Raw genomic sequence first — 13,217 nt, 5'->3', positions numbered from 1 at the left:
AATTCTGACATAACACACATGGATGGGGCATAGCTTGTCGGTCACGGAAGGCGCATTCTGCACGGAGGGCTCGTTTTGCACGGAGGGCGCCACGGACGGGGGCACCGATGGGATCTTGCGCTGCTGCTTGCTGTGGCTATGGCTATGGCTGTGGCTGTTGCCGCCGCCATGGCCGTGGTGGTGATGCGGGTTCTTGAGGCTCTTGTGCAGCGTCGTCGGCGTGGGGCAGCACCAGAAGCCCTCCGGCGTGACGGCGATCGCTACAACAAAATTGTCGAGTAAGGTCGCTTTTTCTAGGACGTTTTTAGTTTCGCCTCTACATCCATGGATACTAGCAAAATAAAGACGCTTCTTAAGACGATTGAAAGACGCTGCAAAATTATTATAAGAACTAGGTATTTATAAACAGTTTTGCTAGAACTCATCTAGATGAGATTTAATTTGGTCTCATTCATTTTTTATAGCCATTGGATGTGATGCTAGAAGATGCGTGTGTGCTGACGTGGGTTGTATCCATTCTTGTTTTTTAGGTGAATGAGACCAAATTACGTCTCATCTAGATGAGTTCTAGGTACTCCCATTTATAAAATAAATAAATATTTTAAATAAGTTAGGGACGAATTTTGAGACGTTTCATACGCGGCTTTATCTTTGGACTAAAATTTTGGTGCTCCCAAATTCGTTTTGGTTTACCGCTTTTTTTATGGATGGATCCCGCGTTTGTTTTGGATTTGTTTTTTCACTAACTAATAGTATAATCGTGGGGTCGTCTCCCACGCACCCAATCTTTTCCGCTCCCAATTTCTTCAACCCACCATATCCAATCTGCGGCGGCTCCAAGCCTCACCCCGAGCGGTGCGCTCTGCCGGCTACGTCTGGTCTCCTCCGTCGACGACCTCACCAGTCAGTGCCCGGCCGGCTTCCCTTGTCCTCCTCGTCCCCAGGCCGCACCTCTCTTGGCGTCGTCCTCAACGTCCGCAAGCCGGGTCCAGGCCGGCGTCATCCTCCTGCCAAAATTCTGCCACATCAAGCCGGTGCACCCTCGAATCCCATCTGCTGTACAATTTACCATTATACAGTAATCAAGCAGGTGCTCCCTCGAATCCCATCTGCTCTACAGTTTACCATCATAACAATACATCTTTCATTTACGCATCTCACGCCTCTTATATCCAGATTAGTTGTCAACAAATCTCACCATTAGGACCAACCAGCATTAATCAGGGAACTCATGTATCAGATTCAGATCTGATGGAGCAATCACATTGGTGGTGCGTCCTGCAACTTGTGTACACATTTTCTGTTCTTTATCCCACCCTGTAACTTACGAATCGGTAGTTCGCCCTTTTAGCGGAAAAGGAGCGAGTACATTAATCTGGTTTACTAGCAGGTGCTACCTCGAATCCCATTATGCCAGTATGATAGAATGACTTGCCATTAAGCTGGTTGCATTTGCTTGTTGTAAGAGAGCTTCACTTTAATCTGCTATCACAACATGATTCCTACCCGCATCTTTTAAGAGCAATTTAATAAAATGACACAATTTTCCTCATACTTTGATCCTATGACACACCTTTCACTTTCTTTGATAAAATGGCACACTTTAGACTGATAGTTGGCCAAAAGGGCACAAACTGATCTTTTTCCTCTATTTCTAGATCAAAGAGCCTGCACGTTACATTATTTGGGACGATTTTGCCTTCCTGCACCAAAATTAGCCGCGAGACAGAAGGAGAGGAACAACAGGGCCGCCACCTCGCCATCCTTCCTCCCAGGCGCTGCTCTTCTCCCGCCGTCGCCTTGCCGTGCTCTGCCCACCCGTCCATTCATGTGGAGGGGGAGGCGTGAATGTCTCGTGGTGACCTCGATGCACCCTCGCCAAGCGGCGGAAGGCAAGCACCGCTTCTTGCTCTCGCCGCGCTGTTCTTTCGAAGTGTGCCTTGACATCTTCTTAATGCCGCCGCGTGACCCTCTCTTATGCCCTGATGTCGACGCTGCCGTGCACCATATTGGGTGTCCCTCTTGTGGTTCGCTCGCTTGCATTGGTCGCTCGGCCTGCTAGAGCGTGCGTTGTTCGCTCACGTCGCTAAAGCTACTGGCTAGCTGTAGCTTTTGTACTTGCTCGATGCTATCTTTGTAACGGACGTAGTTGCTGCCTGAAGAAAGTAATTGGCTCTAAATATTGCTACGAGTTGCTAGCTTAGTTGCAGCTTCTGACAACAACAGGATATGGATGCTTGTTGATTCAGATATTTAGGTAGCACACTTTGGCAGCATGTAGGGATGTAATCAACATACACATGATATGGCACACTTCACAACATGGGGTAGGGATGTGGAGTTGCGAGGATAGGAGGACTTGAGAGCAGGAATCAAACTGCACGGTCTGAAAAAGTGGCCACTGTTTGTTGGAGACAAAGGGGAAAAGCTGCGGCGAGGCGATGGCACGAGAACGGGCTAAGCATGGCGAGATGGCAATGGGGAACGCACAGCTTGTCAATAGGAAGGACGGCAGAGCTGTTCTTCCTATCCTCCTGTCTCGTGCCTGTTTCTTGTATCGACTGATAGGTTTAATTGAACTAGAGGAAACAAGCTAAAGGGCAAAACCGTCCCAAATAATCTGATGTGCGGGCCCATATGTAGAAATAGAGGAAAAAGTTTCGCTTGTGCCATTTTGTCTAGCTATCAATGAAGCATGTGCAATTTTATCAAAAAAAAAAGAAAGGTGGGTCATATGATAAATGTACGAGGAAAAGTGTTGTCATTTTATCAAATACCTCATCTTTGATTAACTATGTATAGCTTTAGCTTTCGCAAACCAGCGTCTGTTGGCTTGCCCTACTACTTACGAAGCAAAATGACATGTCTATGTGGTCTGCACTTTATTAGTTATACATGGCTTCACATGACTGTGTGCAGCAGACAGGGCGTACTTCTTGTTTCACCACTAATTAACTGTACATATTGTTTTCATGCTTTTCTTTACTTTAGCTACGTAGATGCTTAGTATGTTTCATAATTTTACCATTTGTGGAAGTCTTTCTGCATCTTAATTAGGCATGAGTAAGATCGGAACAAGCCAAATTATGTACATTTTGAAATATATCCAAACTAGATATAGTTTGAGTCAATTCAATCACATACGCTTGCATGGTTATGCCAATTGTTGTTTGCCTGCCAATCTGTTACAACTTTGAAACATTTTAGGTCAAAAAGCCAAAGCTGACCACTCCAACACAACCTAAGACATTTGTGCTCCAAGACAACGTCAAGACATTTGCAGGGAACATCTCTCACAGTTTCATCATAGAACATTTCATCTTGCACCAATCCAAAAGCTTATGTTCTAAACTTCTCTCTGTTAATTTTTTTCTTCCAGGGTAGCTGAGAATTTAGAATTGGAATGCATTGCAGGAGCAAGGAGCAACCACACAAGAATTAGTCTTTAAATGAACACATATTATGTATAATCTATGGAAAGCTTAGTTCTAGTTTGTAGTATCTTTTAATTATTTACATATTTCACATGAATGTTTGATCTGATTCAGTTGTGAACTCCATGTTTCCATACACTTTTAGTGGATGTATTTGTTCCTATATTTGGTACAAAGGATGCTAATTCTAAGAATGGATTGCTTGCGAATGCAATTGCTGATGTGGATTGATGCCTTTATATATTGATATTTGATCAATCTAAACATCCATCCCTATCATAATAAAGTAACTGAATTTGAAATGAGGAATACAAGGTAATATTAATAATCAAATACCGATTAAAGTAAAATACCGCATAGCCACAAACAAGCTTATTCACATTAAGAGGCAAATATGACGTCTCAACATAGCGTCTATAAGCAATGGGCCCACATGAGTAGAGGCGTGATACAAGCGTGTAATAGAACGTCTCTATTTTTGTAGAGATGATTTTGAACGACCCAATATAGCGTCTCATACCACGTAGACACGCTAACAAAGCATGCCTACCTCTTTTGAGACGGTCCGTGGGGAGACGCTCGAAGGACGCTTTACTAAATCGACTCTAGTTTTGCCTAGAGATGAAATAACGCGTCTCTAGCTATGAAAATGAATGTATCTACACATAGTTTTTCCCGTAGATCTCGGCACGGTCTGGATCCTCGTCGGCGCCGGCTGCGCCCTCCTCGGCCTCGATTCCTCCATTTTCGGAGGTCAATTCCGCATATGGCTTCCCCCCGAGCACGGCCAGGCGAGTAAGATCTTGACACTCGCTTCTCCTCCTGCAATCCGTGCAAGATCAGAACCTCCTGCAGGAGACGGAACACCGGGAGAACAAGAACATGGACCAAAGAAAGAAAAATATATGCAGAATGACAAGAACAGGATGCCCTCCACGCAACCACATCCATGTAACAAAATCCGTGGGTTTTCCGCATCTACCGCCCAGATGGTTCTTCCACCTCGGGAAGAACAGACCAGCTACAGCTACAAAAATTTTCTCGAAAATAGCACGCAAACGGCAGGTAATACTTGCTCACCTCACGAACGAGCGATCCAAGAACGAACGGGAGGGCGACCAGCTCGAGCGGAAGGGGAGGTGACCGCGCGCTTCCTGCGCCGGCGGCTCTGGCCTCAGGCTGGAGCTCCAGAGCAGTATTCGCAGCTGAGTTGATGCCTGCCAGTTTTAAAATTGGGGCTGAAATCAGCCAGTCAGAAAGAACGAACGAAAGAGAGGGCGGGGCAGTGCACCTGAGGTGAGGCGAGTGCTGCAGATCCGCCTCGCTAACTCCCTTCGACCCAATCCTCCGGGCAGAGCAGCGATTCATCTCCTCCCGTTGATGTGACATGCTTGACGGGGGCACCGACGAGGGAGAAGATCTGGTCGCCAGAGGGCGCCGACGGTTCCTGCGCTCCTCCCGTCGATGGGGATGCTCCAAGTCCGTCGGTCGCTCTCCTCCCGATAACGGCAACGGCGAGCTCGCTGCCCTTCATGGCCGTCAGAGGCTAGCACAAGGGAGGGGCAGGTCAAAATCCTGTGGGGAGGAGGGAGGCGGAGAGGAGCGGCGGCTGCTTGTGCCAAAGAGAAGGAGGAGTGACGGGTGCACGAGAGAAGTGGGACGGGCGATAGAAACCTAGTCGTCTCGCTGATTGGGGACAAGGCCACGAATCCGTAGAAGCCACGAGGCGTGAGGCTATGCGAAATCCCAATATTGCCCTCGGTGGGATACGAAATTTTGGGCGGTGGCACGAGATCTTTTACCTCTGGAGAGCGCTGACGGGCCACAAGGGCCGCGCCCCAGCCACTGCAAATGATGAACGGGGCCCACACGCTAGCAACCCCACACGTTAGCGAGACCAGGTCGAAGCCGCGGAGTGAGCAAGGCCGGGAAAAAAACGGTAACTATTCATTCCTATAGTGCTACTCCCAGATCCGACGGCAGAGTACGTCTGATGGCTTGATCCGGCGACCCAAACTCCATCAAGCGAACGCATCTGATGGTTGAAAGTCGTTGAGCTCCGAGGAGGCTCGGTGAGACCTTATTCTCTTATTTCTGGATGCGCCGGCCCGACATACCTTTGAGCAGGATTCTAGTCGAGGACGGGTTTAGAAGAATGGACACGCAACTTAGCCAACGCTCCCCAAATCCCTTGGCCTTGAGGACCTTGAAGAGAAAAGGCCAAGAAAGAGAATCGGACACCCTTGATATTAATCTTGACTTAGCATTTCATGAGTTGTGATTCTAAAAAAAGAAGAAGCATTTCATGAGTGGCAAGGGGCTGCATCCATGCTTGTGTCTTGCGGTTGTTATGGCGACGCAGCACAAGCGCAGGACGTGTGTGTGCATGTAGTTAGTGGAGGGCAAAAAAAGGATCAAGCAGGTGTGCGGCTTGACCGGCGAGTACGCATGCTAGCTAGTAGGTTGTGTGTGCGTGGGTCACTGTTAGTTGCATAATGCGGTGTGGCCGATTAGTGCGTGCGTGGTAGCGAGCTAGGCGTGTGTGCTAGCCTGGGTATAAAAACCCCTCCTCATGTATTGATTGAAGTGTGGTATGTGCCACCGTGCCGGGTATGTGCCCAGGCTGGAAGAAAGTGAGGCCGCTCATGCGGCGAGGCGTTTGTCGCCGAAAAAAATTGTCTACTTCTTACATCTTCGTCCGAGCCAGTGTGAGAGCGAGGCAGGCTAGGGTTTGTCCCAACAATTGGTATCATGAGGTTGGTTGTCTCTTGGGTGTTATTCACCTTGCCGGAGGCGTGCTGACGATGGCGGCGTTCGCCGGCGGCTGCGAGATGGAGCTTCGGGCCGTGTCTCGGCCTTAGGAGTTGAGCGTTGCTGCCGCTGTCACCGACATGTGTTGCCGGAGCAGAAGTAGATGGCATATGTCGCCGCAACCTGAGACGAGGAAAATGGCGTATGTCGCTGAAACGTCGGGCGTGTGTCGCCAAGAAAGAGGATGGAGGTTGCGTAAAGCGTGGTGGAGGCCGTAGCGGAGGCCATGACGACAACCACGACCGGAGCTGTAACAACTTCAGCGAAGTCAAGTCAAAATTACAGGTGAGATTGTTAGTATTAATCTTGACTTGGCATTTCATGAGTTGTTAGTGGCAATGGACTGCATGCATGCTTGTTGGCTGGGTCCTGCGGCTGTTATGGAGACGCAGCACAAGAGCAGGACGTGTGCGTGCATGTAGTTAGTGAAGAGCAAAACAGATCAAGCCGGTGTGTGGCTTGACCGGCTAGTAGGTTGTGTGCCCGTGGGTTAGTCTGTTAACAGCAACTTCAACACACCGACTCATTTTGTCCGTTTTACGTCCGCATGCATCTGTGCGGAAAAAAACTTTGCCTAACGTGTGGATCTATTTTCATTTTCTGTCCATTTTATATTCACGCAGACCCATTTTAGTTTCAAATTTAGAACAGATTTGGGTTCAAGGCGAACACAAAGCAGATGTTTTTGTGTCCTTTTCGTCCGCCTCCGTCTGCTACATGCCCCACATGGCCCATCGGCCATCCACTCACACAACTCTTTCTCTCTCTCCCCGCCATGGCGCAGTTGACGCCTCCCCTGCCGTGCCGCACCCCCATGCTTGCCCTGGCCGTACCGCGCCATGCAGCCGCTTTCGCGACCTCCCTCGGCCTCGAGGACCTTGCCGGGCGCCATGGCGGGGTGCACCAACTAGGGCCAAGGGGCATGAAGGAGGCACGAGGTGCAGCGGCACGAACGTGCGACTCAATAGCCTGTGACTTCGAGGCGCAACGGTGCGAGAGAGCGGCACCTGCTCGCGACCTCGAGGTGCAGCAGCGAAACCGAGAAGACGGTCTCTGACTGCACAAAGCTCCCACGCGACGCTCTCTGGCGCGCTGCCGGGCATCCACCCTTGCATCTGCAGTGACGAGCGTGCGTATAGGGCATGCCATGCGTGCGTGTACATGCGCAAGTACAGCTACGCCCGTGGCCCATCCGTTCTGGTCTAGCTAGCTGGCCCCAGCCCCGGCAAGCTACTGCAACGCAGCGCACATGTCCTCCGTCGACGCACGCACATGCGGCGAGCTGTGGCGTGGCGCGGGAGCTTGCGGCTGCGGGGTGAGCTGTTGCGAGGTGGCGAGCTGCGGGGTGGGCGGAGGGCAGGGAGAGCTGCTGCGGGGCGGGGCGGCGGTGCGGAGCTCGCCCTCCAGGTTTCGACTGGATGCCGATGCGAATATGTCCTGTTGAACACACCGGCCGACCTAAATGAAAAGGCGGATACGGATGGACAGACAGGCGACCTAAACGAACAAAAAGTAAATAAAATTGGTGTCTGTTTTGGTCGGCTAGTTGGAGTTGCTCTAAGTGGCCTAATGTGGTTTGGCTGATTAGTGCTTGCGTGCGTACATGATAGCGAGCTATGCGTGTGTGATAGCCTGGGTATAAAAACCCCTTCTCATGTACTGATCGAAGTGCAGTATGTGCCATCAAGCCGGGTATGTGCCCAGGCAGATAGAAAGTGAGGCCATTCGTGCGGCGATGCGTTTGTGGTCGGAAAAAATTGTCTTCTTTCACTTTCGTCCGAACAGAGTGTGAGAGCGAGGTAGGCTAGGATTTGTCCCAACACACGTTACGCTCTCCGCAACGTTCGTCGTCGTCTCGAATCCTATCTCTGCATTGGAGGAGAAATAGATAAAGGTGAGGGTGACAGAGGAAAGAATAGATGGTGCGGCGGCAGGAACCTAGGAGCTTGGGTCAGCATACATGGCTTGTATGGTCCGCAAGTTTTACTGGACCAGCAAGAAGGGAAAGGAAGACGATGTGGGTATCATGCACTAAAAAATAGTGCTCTATACGTCGCTAATAGCACGCTAGAGCGTGTTGTGAATTGTCTTGCTAAGGCTGGTCATAGTAGGGAGTATCGTACATACGATACTAGTGTATAATACTACATTTATAGTACATAGTATCATAGATTAGTATTATAGATGGTCTTATTTATTGCCATGCATGACACATACTACCTATATTACTATAATCATCTTTCTCTTCTTTAATTGTCTGCTACATAAGCATGTTTGCGAGTCCCAAGTACATGATACCGGTTATGTTACCCACTATGGCAGCCTAAATAAATCAGTGTACAATATCTCATTAATAGCGCGCTATCGTAATTTAAGGGGCCGCACTATTTTGTATTGCGTGCTATTATTTTCCCTCGTATCATGGGACAATATGACCATGTCAAAATATAAAGGGGGCCTAAGCTTTTGGGATTTGGAAATTTTCAACTTGCCATTTCTTGCACGCCAAGCATGGAGGCAGCTCCAGTAGCCAGACTCGTAAGTGCGTGCGTGGTCAAGGCTATATATTGCCCTGAGTTTGATCTTCTCTCCGCCATCATGGGCATCTGTCTGTCACAAGTTTGGAGATCAATTTGCGGGGATCAAGATGTCATGAAACTCGTCTTGGTGCGGTGGATGGGGGAAGGCAGAAACTCGAATGCTTGGAATAATGATCCTCCTCAGATGGTTGCAAACTTTTATTGTTAGAGCGACGAGAGCATGGGATACTAGTGCACTGGACGCACACTTCCTCCCCATGGACACTGAAACAGTGTGTCAAATTCCGTTGGACATGTGAATCAATCGGATTGCTGGGCATGGAACAACGAGAAAAATTGTGTTTTGACAATTCGGTCTACCTATAAACTGTTAACTGCATGGCATTTGGCGTGATTGTCCCTACCGATCGGTGCCGAGCGTAGATTGCGCCCACTCTGGTGTGTGCCATCTGCCATGCTGCCAATCAATGGCGGAGGACCCCATCGGGTAAGGTAGAGCGGCCACTCTACCTTAAATTATGACAAAAATTAATTTACATTCTGAAAAGGAGATAAGCCCGAATCTCACACAGCCATATATTATTAACAATGCAAAATCTGGTAACCGAACAATTTCGACCCGATAATAAAGCGAAGAAAAAAACCCCAGGACACATGCCTCGCGATAGTAACTCCACCAGATAGCCACTAACCTATGATACAAGACAAAATCAGTGGCGGAGTTAGCATCAAATTACGCCTAGGGCTAAGCTAGCTTGAATGATGCACTTTAGTGATTGTTTATATTTTATAAGAAGGAACACCAAAGGCTACTATTTCTAGGCCTAGGGCTATAGCCCCAACTACCCTAGGCTTGTATCCGCCACTGGACAAAATCAAAACCAAAAATACACAACTTCTAGACTACGCCGTCAAGAAGAAATCATCACCTTCAATCCACCACCTTCAGCAAGGAAACGACGCAGGCGCGCATCGACATAGCCTGATCAGGGATCTTGTGTTTTCACCAGAGTGCATAAACTCGTCACTGAAGCCGTTTGTACTAACATCCGTTATCCGGCTACCGACTCCTTGCTAACTGGATACCTCCAGAGAAAACATCGAAAGACAAAGACGTCCCATACCGTATGTCTCCCACCACTGTTGCATCACCTTAGATCCAGAAGCAACAGGCTAAACATGACACCTCCACCAGAGCAATCATGACGCACCTGCCGATAGCATGCATGACTTGACGCCTCCGCATGAGATGTCGTCCGTAGAATCTGCCGGCGGCGCCTCCGCATGCGGCACCTACCAGCGATGGGCATTGCTCAACGTCTCCGGCATAGATGCATGTGTCACTTGCTGAGCCGCATCGAACCCGATCTGTTGATGGAGGGGAAGTCCCATACCGGTGCCAGCCTCAGAAAGCTGTCACCACCTCAAGATCCAGTCTCCAAGTCACCACGGAGTCCGCCGCCGTCGAAGAAGATAGGTCGCCGCCCGATTCCGGGTGCTAGAAAGAGCACCCACTGTCGCGCCAGCTACTATCGTCGCCCATACAATGACAACCTTTGCCGCGACTGTCAGATCCGGGCACTAGGGCCAGAACCCCTCATGCATCGACCCATGGTCAGCCGTGCTCGACCTTTCGCCGCACCAACGAGCAGGCCACCACCAGAACCGCGGCCCGGGCATCCGCTACCGCTTCAGACCACTGCAGATCTAATTTGGGACAACGCATGTGCACCACGCACACAAGCACTTGAGATCTGTCCGTCGGCCGCGCAAGCGCCATTGCAGCTAGCTCCGGCTACACCCATGTGACGCCTGCCTTTGCCAAGCCTCCGCAATGCCGCACTCTCGCCGTAGGCCGAACGACCCGCCGCCATCCAGACCCCGCAAGAGAAAATGGAGGGCCCTGTTGCCGCCAATGCCAGGAGGAGCTTTGCCCGGCGTTGGCCAGGGGAGGGAGGACCGGAGAGGAGAAGTTGTCCAGCGGCTAGGTTTTCGCCCGGGTCACCTGCGGGGATGGCGACACGGGCGTCGCATGCATGAGCCTCCAGTGTGGTCAGCCATAGGCATATTCGGTTGGCATGTCAAGTTCATGCGTGGTGGTGGCCGGATCTTCTCGTCGAGGAAGAATGGAGTAGAAACGAAGAGAAGAAGTCACGGGCTAGGATAAGGGTATTGGAATGTGGGGAAAATATCCAGTGATACCAACAAACACATGACATGCCACCAACTTGAGAAGTTCAAATTTAAACATTTCAAAAAATTCCGAAAAAAAACATGGATGTTAACAACACATATGTGGACAACCCCTAAAAAATTCAGATGAAAACTTTACACACATGGAGAAACAAAAAAAAATACAAATTCAGATGTGAATAGTGTCACTTTTACTTTCGTCTTCTTTTGACACTATTCATGACAGATTTTTCTTTCTTGTTTCTCGATCGAATTTTGATTTGAATTTTTTAGGGGTTATCTAAACATGTGTTGTGAACATCCATGATTTTTTCAGATTTTTTTTGAAATGATTAAATTTGAAAAAATTTAATTGGTTGGATGGGAGCAGTTGGGAGTTGGTATCACCTGATACTTCCCCTTAAACCGTGTTCGTTTCATTGTGGGCTGAGGCGCCTAGTTAAGTGGTGGGATGGAGGATACCCTGAAGATTGTGGCTTCCAACGAATTGCTCACGAGTTCCTCAAAAAAGAAAAGAAAAAGACAATTGCTCACGTGTGTCCGTTGTTTCCTCAAGAAGAATGGATGCTACAATTAATGGCCAGACGAACATTACACAGAACAGAAAAGAATAGATCTTGGTAGCAATGTTCCAATATCTGGAGATGGTCCTGATTCAACGAAGTCATTCGGACAAGTGCCACAGCAAGAAGACATCCATAACAAGTCGAACTGCAAGTATAGATTATCAAATGGAATGATGGACAAAGAAGAGAATCTCTGCCTGACGGACAATTTTGCAAAGAAGAAAATCTCAACGAGGTTGACATAATAGATCGAGGAGGGAAGCGACCAGCCTGACGGAGACAGGAACGAGTAGAGGAGGAGGGGCGTGGGCGACGGGCGTGTGGTGCTACGCTCGCGGAGGAGAACGGAGGGGCGGTCGCCGCCCGCTGACTTGCCGGCGTCGAGGTAGATGTTGATCCGCGTCTCTGCCGCCAGCATCCTACCACCGCTGCCATCTCGTAGGTCGCCGGATCTAGCGGAAGGAAACCGTGCTACACCGCCGCCTAATACGCCATGCCACACACATACCTCGCCTCCACCGGTCCACAACCTCCGGCCACTACGCCTTATCAGCCGATCTGCTCGAAGGAGAGGAGTGAAAAGGAATACAAGGCAGCGGCGCGGCGCATCGCCGAAACAAACTAACTTTTTGGAGAGGAAAGAAGAAGGTGCGTGGGGCTCGAGGCAGGCTCCTCTCTTTCTTCCTTCTAGACGAAGGAAAGGAACGGTGGTACGAGGGAGACGAGAAGGCGCTTGTCTTGTGTGCGTTTCTAGACGAAGTAAATCTACGATGTGGCATAGGCGAGCAATCGCTGGGGAGGTGTTATCCGGGGTACGTATATACCAGCGACAGTAAAAATATTTGGCATGGCACGCGTGAGCGGACGCTTTTGATGCACACCTTATTGTTTTGGATTTGCATGATGTTACTTGTAGTACTAGTCAGACTAAGTACTAGCAAACTTTATTCATATACACGGCACATCGGCCAGAGATCGGCAGAGAGCACAACACGCAATGATAAAGATCGAGGGTGCAAAGCCGCAGGCGGTTTAATTGACAGCCATTAGACTACTCATAATGGGAGTAACATAGATGGTAATATTGTATATATATATAGACAAATAAATGATGTAGCAAGTAATTAATAAAGAAAAACATACATGTGGTAATATATCTAGTTACTCATAGTATGAGTAACATCACACATATCAAGACAAGATGAGTCTACAATTTAATAAATAAAATGTTGCATGACCGGAAAATGCCAACGGAGGCCGAGCTCCAGGGAGCTCGGTATTTTGAAAAAATCAAAATTTATATTTCAAAGTTTCAGAAAAATTCAAAACAAAATTCCACGGTAACTTAATAGATTTCCGCACGAACGTGTAAGAAAATTATTTGAATTTGTTGTGATTTGTAGGCTGTACAAAAAAACAAAAATCCGGCCCAACAACAAAAAATACTGGCCCATTTTAGAAATACGTTTTTGTCTTTTTTCTGTACGCCACGTGTGAAAGTATTTGGTTTTGAATTTTTGAACAGACGCAATACACATGTGTGAAAGTGTATACAAACAATTTCAAAAAATTTCACCTTGTGGAAATTTGTATTTTGAAAACGAGCTCCGTGGAGCTCGGCCTCCAAAAGCCCTCACTCGTTGCATGACATCACACATATCTTACTTCCCACT

General features: G+C 48.7%; 1 long non-coding RNA gene across 2 annotated transcripts; it reads left to right on the top strand.

Annotated features, from left to right (window-relative positions):
* The first annotated feature begins 767 nt into the window (after positions 1 to 767).
* LOC123066033 (uncharacterized) lies at positions 768 to 3,659 on the top strand. Of its 2 annotated transcripts, none has more exons than XR_006431204.1 (3): positions 768 to 1,090; positions 1,177 to 1,271; positions 3,208 to 3,659. It is a non-coding gene; the product is annotated as an uncharacterized lncRNA (long non-coding RNA). The 2 variants fall into 2 exon arrangements; XR_006431210.1 differs by having other exon boundaries at positions 1,659 to 3,659.
* Positions 3,660 to 13,217: the final 9,558 nt, after the last annotated feature.

The sequence above is a fragment of the Triticum aestivum genome, chromosome 1A (assembly GCF_018294505.1).
Source record: "Triticum aestivum cultivar Chinese Spring chromosome 1A, IWGSC CS RefSeq v2.1, whole genome shotgun sequence".
Lineage (NCBI taxonomy): Eukaryota > Viridiplantae > Streptophyta > Magnoliopsida > Poales > Poaceae > Triticum > Triticum aestivum.
The sequence above is the reverse complement of the archived record's forward strand: the minus strand, read 5'-3'. Positions and strand labels throughout refer to the sequence as shown.